The sequence below is a fragment of the Rhinolophus sinicus genome, linkage group LG04 (genome assembly GCF_036562045.2).
Source record: "Rhinolophus sinicus isolate RSC01 linkage group LG04, ASM3656204v1, whole genome shotgun sequence".
Lineage (NCBI taxonomy): Eukaryota > Metazoa > Chordata > Mammalia > Chiroptera > Rhinolophidae > Rhinolophus > Rhinolophus sinicus.
In genome coordinates, this window is record NC_133754.1 from 123,703,050 (window position 1) to 123,713,306 (window position 10,257).

General features: G+C 35.3%; 1 long non-coding RNA gene across 1 annotated transcript in view; it reads right to left on the reverse strand.

The window, feature by feature from the left end:
- Window positions 1-9,661, reverse strand: part of LOC141571326 (uncharacterized) — a 35,904-nt gene extending 26,243 nt beyond the window's left edge. The window contains exon 1 of the long non-coding RNA XR_012496090.1: window positions 9,567-9,661. This is a non-coding gene — a long non-coding RNA (uncharacterized LOC141571326). The remainder of the gene's footprint in view (window positions 1-9,566) is intronic.
- Between the last annotated feature and the right edge of the window lie 596 nt (window positions 9,662-10,257).

Consider the following 10,257-nt stretch of genomic DNA (forward strand, 5'->3'; position numbering starts at 1 on the left):
TAAATTGAAAAAAGTGGGTTACAAAGAAATCCTAAGTTTGTGCTTATTTATACATATTTGTATGTATCATACACACATATCCATACAGAAGTCTGTGGGAAATATTCCAAGATGTTCAGTAGTCCTCACTGGGGCATGAAATTATGACTGATTTTCCAAGATTTTTAATAAAGAATGTAAATCACTTTCATAACCAGAAAAATAAAATATTATAAAATAGAAAATATTACAAAAGAACAAAAATAACAAGTTATCCAACATTCTCAGGAAACCAAATAAAATTTTATAAAATTAAAAAGAAAAAACCTTGTGGCACTGCTGGGCTGGGAGACAGAAGATCCCTCCATCCCCAGCCCCCACCCTTTCTGGCTTGCCTAGGGCAGGGCAATTACCACTGCAGACACTCCCAGTGGTCAGCAGTAGGCGGCAGACACAGGCCTGGGCTTTCAGCAGCTCAGAAATCTCCCACCCTCCATACACACACACACACACACACACACACACACACACACACACGGAAGAAGTGCCCTAAGACTCAGGAGACGTGGGCACAGGGCTGGTTGTGTTACTCTCAGTGCACATATGTGCAGGCAAAAGCAGAAACTGCACTGACTTTGTAAACACTACCATACAGACCCCATAGCCTTGCTCATCTAGAAATGCATGCAGTCCCAGGGTCACTCTGGGCACCAGGTGACCAGCTCTGCCTGAACAAAACGCAGAGGACTCTTTGGTACAGCAGAGGACAACCTGGAGATTACCTGGTGGGCTTAAGCCAAGACTGGTGCTGCTTTTTTTGTTTTGTTTTCTTTTTGTATTTTTGATATTTTTGCCCATGTTGAGTGTGAGTTATTGGTTGTTTTCACAAGTGAGTGCATTTGGTTTTTTCTTTGTTGTTGTTGTTGTTGTGCTTGGTGATTTGCTTTGTTCTGAAATTGCCCTACACCAGGGCCCAGCCAAAAAGGCACAAGATTCAACAAACCCAGAGGCCAACTCCAGACCAAACCAGAGTATTACCAGGTTTGACCTACAAGTGACATACCCAGAGGGAATTATCTACAGGCACAAGAGCCCATAGGGGCCAAGCCTCATTTGAGCAGTCAACCCTCATGCAGCAGAACATCCACTGTGGGCAGAGCCAAGTCTCACAACTAGTCAGTCTAGAAGTCAATCCCACCTACTGACAAGCCAAAAGCAATTAAAGGTCAACTTTAACAGGACAATATACACAACACAAGAGTCACCGTTGGAGCACACACACAGAAGAATAAGGAAGTGGTGCAAGTCAAATATAAAGGTCACATACTACACAAGACCAACCAGCAAAAACCAAGAACCCTAGGGGATCTACCTAATACATCAAAGCAAACACAGAGAGTCAGCCAGAATGGGGAAACAAAGAAACATGTCCCAAATAAAAGAGCAGAAGAAACCTCCACAATTGTAACCAAATGAAATAGAGGTAACCAACATATCAGAGACAGAGTTCAGAACACTGATGATAAGAATGTTTAAGGAGCTTAGTAACAACATAAAGGACAGAGAAATCATAATGAATAACCAACTAGAACTAAAGAATACAATAACTGAAATAAAGAACACACCTGAAGGAATTACCAGCAGGTTAGATGAAGCAGAGTATCGAATCAGCAACTTAGAAGATAAGTTAGCAGAGATTGCCCAAACAAAACAACAAAAAGAAAAGAGAATAAAAAACAATGAAAATAGTTTAAGAGACCTCTGGGATAACATCAAGCACAACAACATGTGCATCATAGGAATACCAGAAGGTGAAGAGAGGAAGCAAGGGATCGAGAACATATTTGAAGTAATAATGTCCGAAAACTTCCCCAACCTGGTGAAGGAAAATGACATACAAGCCCAGGAAGTGTAGAGAGTTCCAAACAGGATAAATCCAAACAGGTCCACATCAAGACACATTATAGTTAAAATGGAAAAGGTTAAAGACAAAGAGAGAATCCTAAAAGCAGCAAGAGAAAGACAGAGGGTTACATACAAGGGAACTCCCATAAGACTATCAAATGACGTTTCTACACAAACATTGCAGACCAGGAGGGAGTGGCAGGAGGTACTCAAAGTGATGGAAAACAAAGGCCTACAACCTAGACTGCTTTACCCAGCAAGGCTATTATTTAAATTAGAAGGAGAGATAGAGAGCTTCCCAGAAAAGATTAAGCTAAAGGACTTTATTACCACCCATCCAGCATTGCAGGAAATAATAAAACGGCTTCTGTAAACAGAGGAAAGATGAAAACAATCTAACTACAAATTTTTTTAAAATGGCAGTAACTATGTACCTATCAATAATCACTTTAAATATAAATGGATTAAATGCTCCAATCAAAAGACATAGGGCGGCTGAGTGCATAAGAAAGCAAGACCCTTGTATATGCTGTATACAAGAGAGTCACCTCAGATCAAAAGACACACACAGGCTGAAAGTGAAGGTTTGGAGTAAGATGTTTCGTGTAAATGGAAATGAGAAAAAAGCTGGAGTTGCAATACTTATATCTGACAAAATAGACATTCAAATGAAGAATATGTTAAAAGACAAAGATGGGTGCTATATAATAATAAAGGGATCAATCCGACAAGAGGACATAACCCTAGTAAACGTCTATGCACCCAACATAGGAGCACCTAAATATATAAAACAGATATTGACTGACATAAAGACAGAGATCAACAATAACACTATCATAGTAGGGGACTTCAACACACCTCTGACAACAAGGGACAGCTCTTTCAGACAGAAAATCAATATGGAAACAACAGCCTTAAATGACACATTGGACCAGTTGGATTTAATCAATATTTTCAGAGCATTTCACCCCAAAACTGCAGAATACACATTCTTCTCAAGCGCACATGCAACATTTTCCAAGATAGACCACATGATAGGCCACAAAACAAGTCTTGATAAATTTAAGAAAATTGAAATCATACCAGTTGTCTTCTCTGACCATAGTGCCATGAAATTAGAATCAACTACAAGAAAAAAATTGGAAGACACACAAATTCATGGAGGCTGAATGTTACTAAATAATGAATGGGTCAAGCAGGAGATCAAGAAAGAAATCATAAGATATCTCAAGACAAACGAAAATGAAAACACAATGACCCAAAATCTATGGAATGCAGCAAAAGCAGGCCTAAGAGGGAAATTCATAGCACTGCAGGCCTACCTAAAGAAACAAGAAAAATCACTAATCAACAGTGTATCTTCACACTTAAGGGATCTGGAAAAGGAACAGCAAAATAAGCCCAGAGGGAGCACAAGGAAGGAGATAATAAAGATCAGAGCGGAAATAAATGAAATAGAAACCAGAAAAACAATACAAAAGATCAATGAATCCAAGAGTTAGTTTTTAGAGAAGATAAACAAAATCGACAAACCTTTAGCCAGACTCATAAAAAAAAAAAAAGAGAGAGAGAACCCAAATTAATAAAATCAGAAACAAAAGAGGACAAGTGACAACAAACTCCACAGAAATACAAAAAAAAATTAGGAAATTACTATGAGCAACTATATGCCAACAAATTAGACAACCTGGAAGAAATAGACAATTTTCTAGACATACAACCTTCCAAAGCTAACTCAAGAAGAAATGGAAAACCCGAATAGACTGATTACTGCTAGGGAAATTGAATCAGTAATCAACAAGCTCCCAACAAACAAAAGCCCTGGACCAGATGCCTTTACAGGTGAATTTTACAAAACATTCAAAAAAGAATTATTACCTATTCTCCTCAAGCTATTCCAAAAAATCCAGAAGGAGGGAAGGCTCCCAAACACTTTTTACGAGGCCACTATCACACTGATCCCAAAATCAGACAAAGACACTACTAAAAAAGAAAACTACGGGCCAATGTCTCTAATGAGCTAGATGCAAAAATCCTCAATAAAATATTAGTGAACAGAATTCAGCAATACATTAAAAAGATCATACACCATGATCAAGTGGGATTCATTCCTGGTATGCAAGGGTGGTTCAACATCCGCAAATCAATTAATGTGATACACCACATTAACAAAATGAAAAACAAAAATCATATGATCATTTCAATAGATGCAGAAAAAGGATTTGACAAAATCCAGCAGCTGTTTATGATAAAAACTCTTAAGAAATTGAGAATAGAGGGACAATATCTCAACATAATAAAGGCCATATATGATAAACCCACAGCTAACATCATACTCAATGGGGAAAAGCTAAAACCATTCCCCTTAAGATCAGGAACAAGGCAAGGTTGCCCACTTTCTCCACTTCTATTCAATATAGTGCTGGAAGTTCTAGCCACAGCAATCAGACAAAAAATAAATAAATAAAAGGCATCCAAATTGGTAAAGAGGAAGTAAAATTGTCATTATATGCAAATGATATGATACTATATATATAGAAAACCCTAAAGACTCCACCAAAAAACTAGTAGAACTGATACATGAATTTAGTAAAGTAGCAGGATACAAAATTAATATTCAGAAATCAGTTGCATTTGTATATACCAATAATAAAATATCAGAGGGAGAAATTAAGAAAACAATCCCATTTACAATTCTTCAAAGATTATAAAATACCTGGGAATAAGTTTAACCAACGAAGTAAAAGATCCGTACTCAGAAAATTATAAGACACTGAAGAGAGAAATTAAAGAAGATGCAAATAGATGGAAACACATAGCATGCTCATGGATAGGAAGAACCAATATCGTTAAAATGTCCGTACTGCCTAAAGCAATATACAGATTCAACTCAAAAACCCATCAAACTACCAAGGACATTTTTCACAGAAATAGAACATATAATCCTAAAATTTATATGGAACCATAAAAGACCCCAGATAGCCTCGGCAATCTTGAGTAACAGAACAAAGTGGGAGGTATAATGATACCTGACATCAAATTATAGTACAAGTCTACAGTAATCAAAACAGCATGGTACTGGCATAAAAACAGACACATATATCAATGGAACAGAATAGAGAGCCCAGAAATAAATCCATGCCTATATGAGCATTTAATCTACGACAATGGATGCAAGAATTTACGGTGGGATAAAGACAGTCTATGCAATAAATGGTGCTGGGAAAACTGGACAGACACATGCAAAAAAATGGAGCTGGACCACCTCCTTACACCACATACAAGAATAAATTTAAAATGGATTAAAGACTTAAATGTAAGATCTGAAACCATAAAATTCCTACAAGAAAATATAGGAAGAAACTTTATAGACATTACCCAGAATAAGATTTTTACTTATATATCCTCTCGTGCAAGGAAAGTAAGAGAAAAAAATAAACATGTGGGATTACATCAAACTAAAAAGCTTTTTCACAGCAAAGGAAACCATCAATAAAACAAAAAGAGATCCTACAGAATGGGAGAAGATATTTACCAATGATATATCCGATAAGGGGTTAATATCTCAAATTTATAAAAAAAAACTCACTGAACTCAACTCCAAAAAAACAAACAACCCAATTAAAAAATGGTCAGAGGATATGAAGAGACATTTTTCTAAAAAGGACATACAGATGGCAAACAGACATATGAAAAAGTGCTCAATCTCACTAATCATTAGGGAAATGCAAATGAAAACCAAAATGACCCCAGTCAAACCACCTCACCCCAGTCAAAATGGCTATCATCAATAAATCAACAAACAACAAGTGCTGGCGCAGATGTGGAGAAAAGGGAATCCTTGTGCACTGTTGGTGGGATTGCAGATTGGTGCAGCCACTCTGGAAAACAGTATGGAGGTATCTCAAAAATCTGAATATGGAACTACCTTATGATCCAGCAATTCCACTCCTAGGTATCTATCCGGAGAAATCCAAAACTCTAATTCAAAAAAAATTATGCACCCCTATGTTTATTGCAGCACTATACACAATAGCCAAGACATTGAAACAACCAAAATGTCCATCAGTAGACGACTGGATTAAGAAACTGTGGTCCATTTATACAATGGAGTATTACACAGCCATAAAGAAGAAGGAAATCCTACCATTTGCAACAACATGGATGGACCTAGAGAACATTATGTTAAGTGAAATAAGTAGACAGAGAAAGACAAATACACATAAGATTTCACTTATATGTGGAATATAAAGAAAAGAATAAATGAATGAACTAATCAGAAACAGTCTCAGAGACATAGAGGAAAAACCGAGGGTTGCTAGATGTGAGAGGGGATGGGATAAGGGGGAAGGTGAGGAGATTAGAAAGCACAGTTGGTAACCCCAAGATTGCCATGGGGAAATGAAAGCCAATTTGGGGAATGCAATCAATAATGTTGTAAAGATTTTGTAGGGTGATTCGATGGACACTTGTCCCATTATGGAGACCACCTCAGGGATGATGTAGATGCCTGATCACTGTACTGTACACCTGAAGCTGAAGTTGAACAATAATGAATGTCAACTATAATTATATATATATATATATTTACAAGAAGTGGAGTACAACATTAGGAATCGAGACAGTGGAAATGTAATGGCTGTGTGCGATGTCAGAGGGGTAGTGGATGAGGGGAGGGGGTTCGTCACTGTGTGAGAGATTTAAATGATAAATGTCTAACTATTACATTGTTTTGTGCACTTGGAACTAATTTTTTTAAAAAATAAATAAAATAAAAACAGAAAAAGAAAAAGAAAGCACTTGCAAATTGGCTTTCTAAAATATGCAATTTAAAACTAAGGATTTTTGCAACTCAATCCCAGAGACATTAATTATTTTTACTATAATAGATCACAGGTCTATCATCATTATCATTATCATCATCATATTATTATCATTAATGTAAATGTTTCTTCAAATAACTGTCTTTTGTGATTTCCAGTGACTTCTCACATCATTTTTATTTAACGATAATAAATGAGACTTATTGTTGAAAAATATGTGAGACAATTAAGTACATTTAAATATGGGTTGAATATTAGATTATATTAAAATTATTGTTAATTTTATAACTTATGATCATGACATGATTTGGACATAAAACACATTCTTTCAATTATCAATGAATAATGAAGTATTTATAGTTGAAATGACACAATGTCTGGAATTTACTTAAATACTCTAATGCCCCCCCAATATATATATATATATATATATATATGTGTGTGTTTATATAAACAATATGTAAATGAAACAAGATTGTCAAAATATTGATAATTATTGAAGCTGGATGATAGACATAAGAATTTACTACACTTTTTTCTCTGCTTTTGTATATGCTTTAGATTTTTCACAATAAAAAGTTTTTAAGTTGTAAATGGAATAGTTTAGGCAGCTACTGATAAATATATTTTACAGAAAAACATTATCCTAGAGAAATCAGACAGAATGACACCTTGTAAGGCAGTAAAAAAATTTTTTTCTCAGTATTTTTTATCTTGTTAAAGTGTAAAATATCACAGGTTTCTGAGTTATCGCCCTTCCCCTGGATCCCACGCACACACTCTTCCTTTTCTGTTAACAGTGCATGTCATTACATGAATACTAGAACTGGGTCAAGAGCCATGGTGAAAATCATTTTTAAAATATCAATAATGCTGTTTATTGTATTTTTAAAAGCATATTTTTAAAGAAATAATTTATACTTTTATTAAATAAGTCAATGTTTCCGTCAGTTATAGATAAAAATAAAAAATTTATTAATATAATTGCAAGAAAGTAGTATCCAAAAAACTGTTTCTACCATGTTATACCCTATAACATGTTCCCTGTTGTCATAGTTGGGTACAAGATTGAGAAGCTAATTAAGATAGGATGGAATGATCACCATGATAAGTCCAGCAACCATCTGACACCATACTACGTTATCACAACATTATTGACTATATTCCCTATGCTGTATATTACATCCCCATGACTTATTTGTCTTATACCTGGAAATTTGGACCTCTTATTTCCCTTTGCATTTTCCCCGTTTTTTAAAATTTTTCAATTATAGTTGACATTCAATATTATTTTATATTAATGGTGATCACTTCTTTAAGTATATAAATGTTGAATGACTATGGTGTACCCCTGAAACTAATGTAATATTGTATGTTAGCTATATTTTTAACAAAAATCTTTTTAAAATAGGATGGAATGATACTTCTCCTGTGTTATTTTAATTTTGGTCCTTTCTTCTGCTATGGATTTGAGATAGGAGGCAGTACAGAAAGATATTATTATAGAAGATGAAACCTCTTGCTTATGAAAACCTCTCATCACTTTCAAGTCAATATGAGTCTTCTGCTTACATATGGCAAGGCTTGTCTAGGTTAGTAGTCTGCCATACCCCAGAATTTTAATTTAAGTTGGTAAATTGGATTTGTCATATATAATCTGCAAACACAATGGGATTTGAGGCCATCAGATTTGTTTGATTCTATCATATCCTCATGGTCCTTACTCAGCTCTGAACTTTTGGCTCCGTGACCTAGTCTCCATCCTTACCTGTGTCATTATAGGTCTTGACATTTATAAGTTCTTTCCCTCCTGTTTGTACCTTCCTTCAATTTCCCAGGCAGACCCTCATTCAGCATGCTTTAGTTACTCTCTCCCTCTCTGCTACCTTAATTCACTGATTCCAATGAATTTCTACATGCTGACAACACCATAGCCTTCCTCACCTCCCTACTCCCTTGCCCCTCACCCAGACACTGCAACCACAACCCAGTAGAGCTCAACATGGGTATCGGATGCTTCCATAGAGTTTTGCTACCTGACCTACCAGCTCTAACCATGTGATTCTTACATTACTTTGGCAAAGATTTATAAAATAAATGCTGAAAAAATGTTTTTTCTGGGGAGTTTTTACTTCACCTGAGCAACAAGGAGAGGATGTGGGCTTCATTTACAATTCTGTGGGCAAGAAGTGCCTCTAGAATTTGGTGCATTCCGAAAGTATGACTTCACTCTCACCCACTCCATCAGATGTTACTTCTTGGTAATAAGGAAAATGAGTAATACTTAAACCTGAGGCTAAAACCAAAAGTTTTGCTTGAGTCAATAATTTCCAACTTTGCCATAACCAAATCTCAAACCAGAAAAAAAATTGACGATATTTAAAACAATTTGAATGTTAATTTCATCTTTTGTCCTCCAGTTTGCATTCAAACATTTGTGTAAATTAAAAATTTGTTAACTACTTAACCTAGTCCATGAAATGTATTCTTCTTATGACCGCTCTATTGAATTCAACAAACATTTGCTAGGCATAGATTATGTTCAAAACACTGAAAATACAAATATGTCATAATAATCATAGCTAACAGTTATTGCATGCTTCCTCTATGCTAGGCACAACATTTTTTTTTATGTATTATTTTATGTAAGCCCTATGAAGCAAGGAGCTATTATTTTCAACCACTGAAGTGAAAATTCCCTCTAAAGTTACAAAACCTAAGAAATACAAGTTTAGGTATGTTTAAAGTGTTATCCAAAAAGTGTGTTACATTTTTTTAAACTGAAAACTGATGTGCAAAGCACAATTAGGCAAATATGTAATCTTAGAAGAAATGTGCAGAAGACCATCTCCCACTTACTCAGAATTGGAAATCATGAATAGTCCTTGTTATTAACGTCCTGTTATACATGTTTCATTGTTTGATAGCATGTCTTCCAGGAACAGCAAAAACCTGAGTATAGAGAAAAAAGGAGAGAACAAAGTTTTTCAGCTGCTAGATGCTCAGCTAGAAGTTGATTAAGCTAAAATTGGAAATGACTGGTTCAGCTGAGATTTTTGAATTTACTGTAATCTCTTAGATCTAGACTTACATAATAAATTTGGAAATTGAACTAGAAAACACTCACAATATTGGGCCAACTGTAAAAGCTAGGGGCTTTCTGTACATTATCCCATTTAGTAAACACAACCATGTGACATAGTATCTATTCATATTCTTATTTTATATATAAGGAAACCAAGGTTCACAATAATAAATAATACACTCAAGATATCAACCTTCTGGTATCTTGAAGGAGGGTAACAGAGAAGCCTCAGGGAAAGATTGAGCTTTGAAGTCAGGTAGATATGGGTTTAGAACTCCGATTATTCCTGCTATGTAACCTTGGACCAGTTCCTTAACCTGTCTGAACTTCTGGTTTCTTTTCTTCTTTTTTTTTTTTTTTAATTTATTGGGGTGACAATTGTTAGTAAAATTACATAGATTTCAGGTGTACAATTCTGTATTACATCATCTATAAATCCCATTGTGTGTTCACCACCCAGAGTCG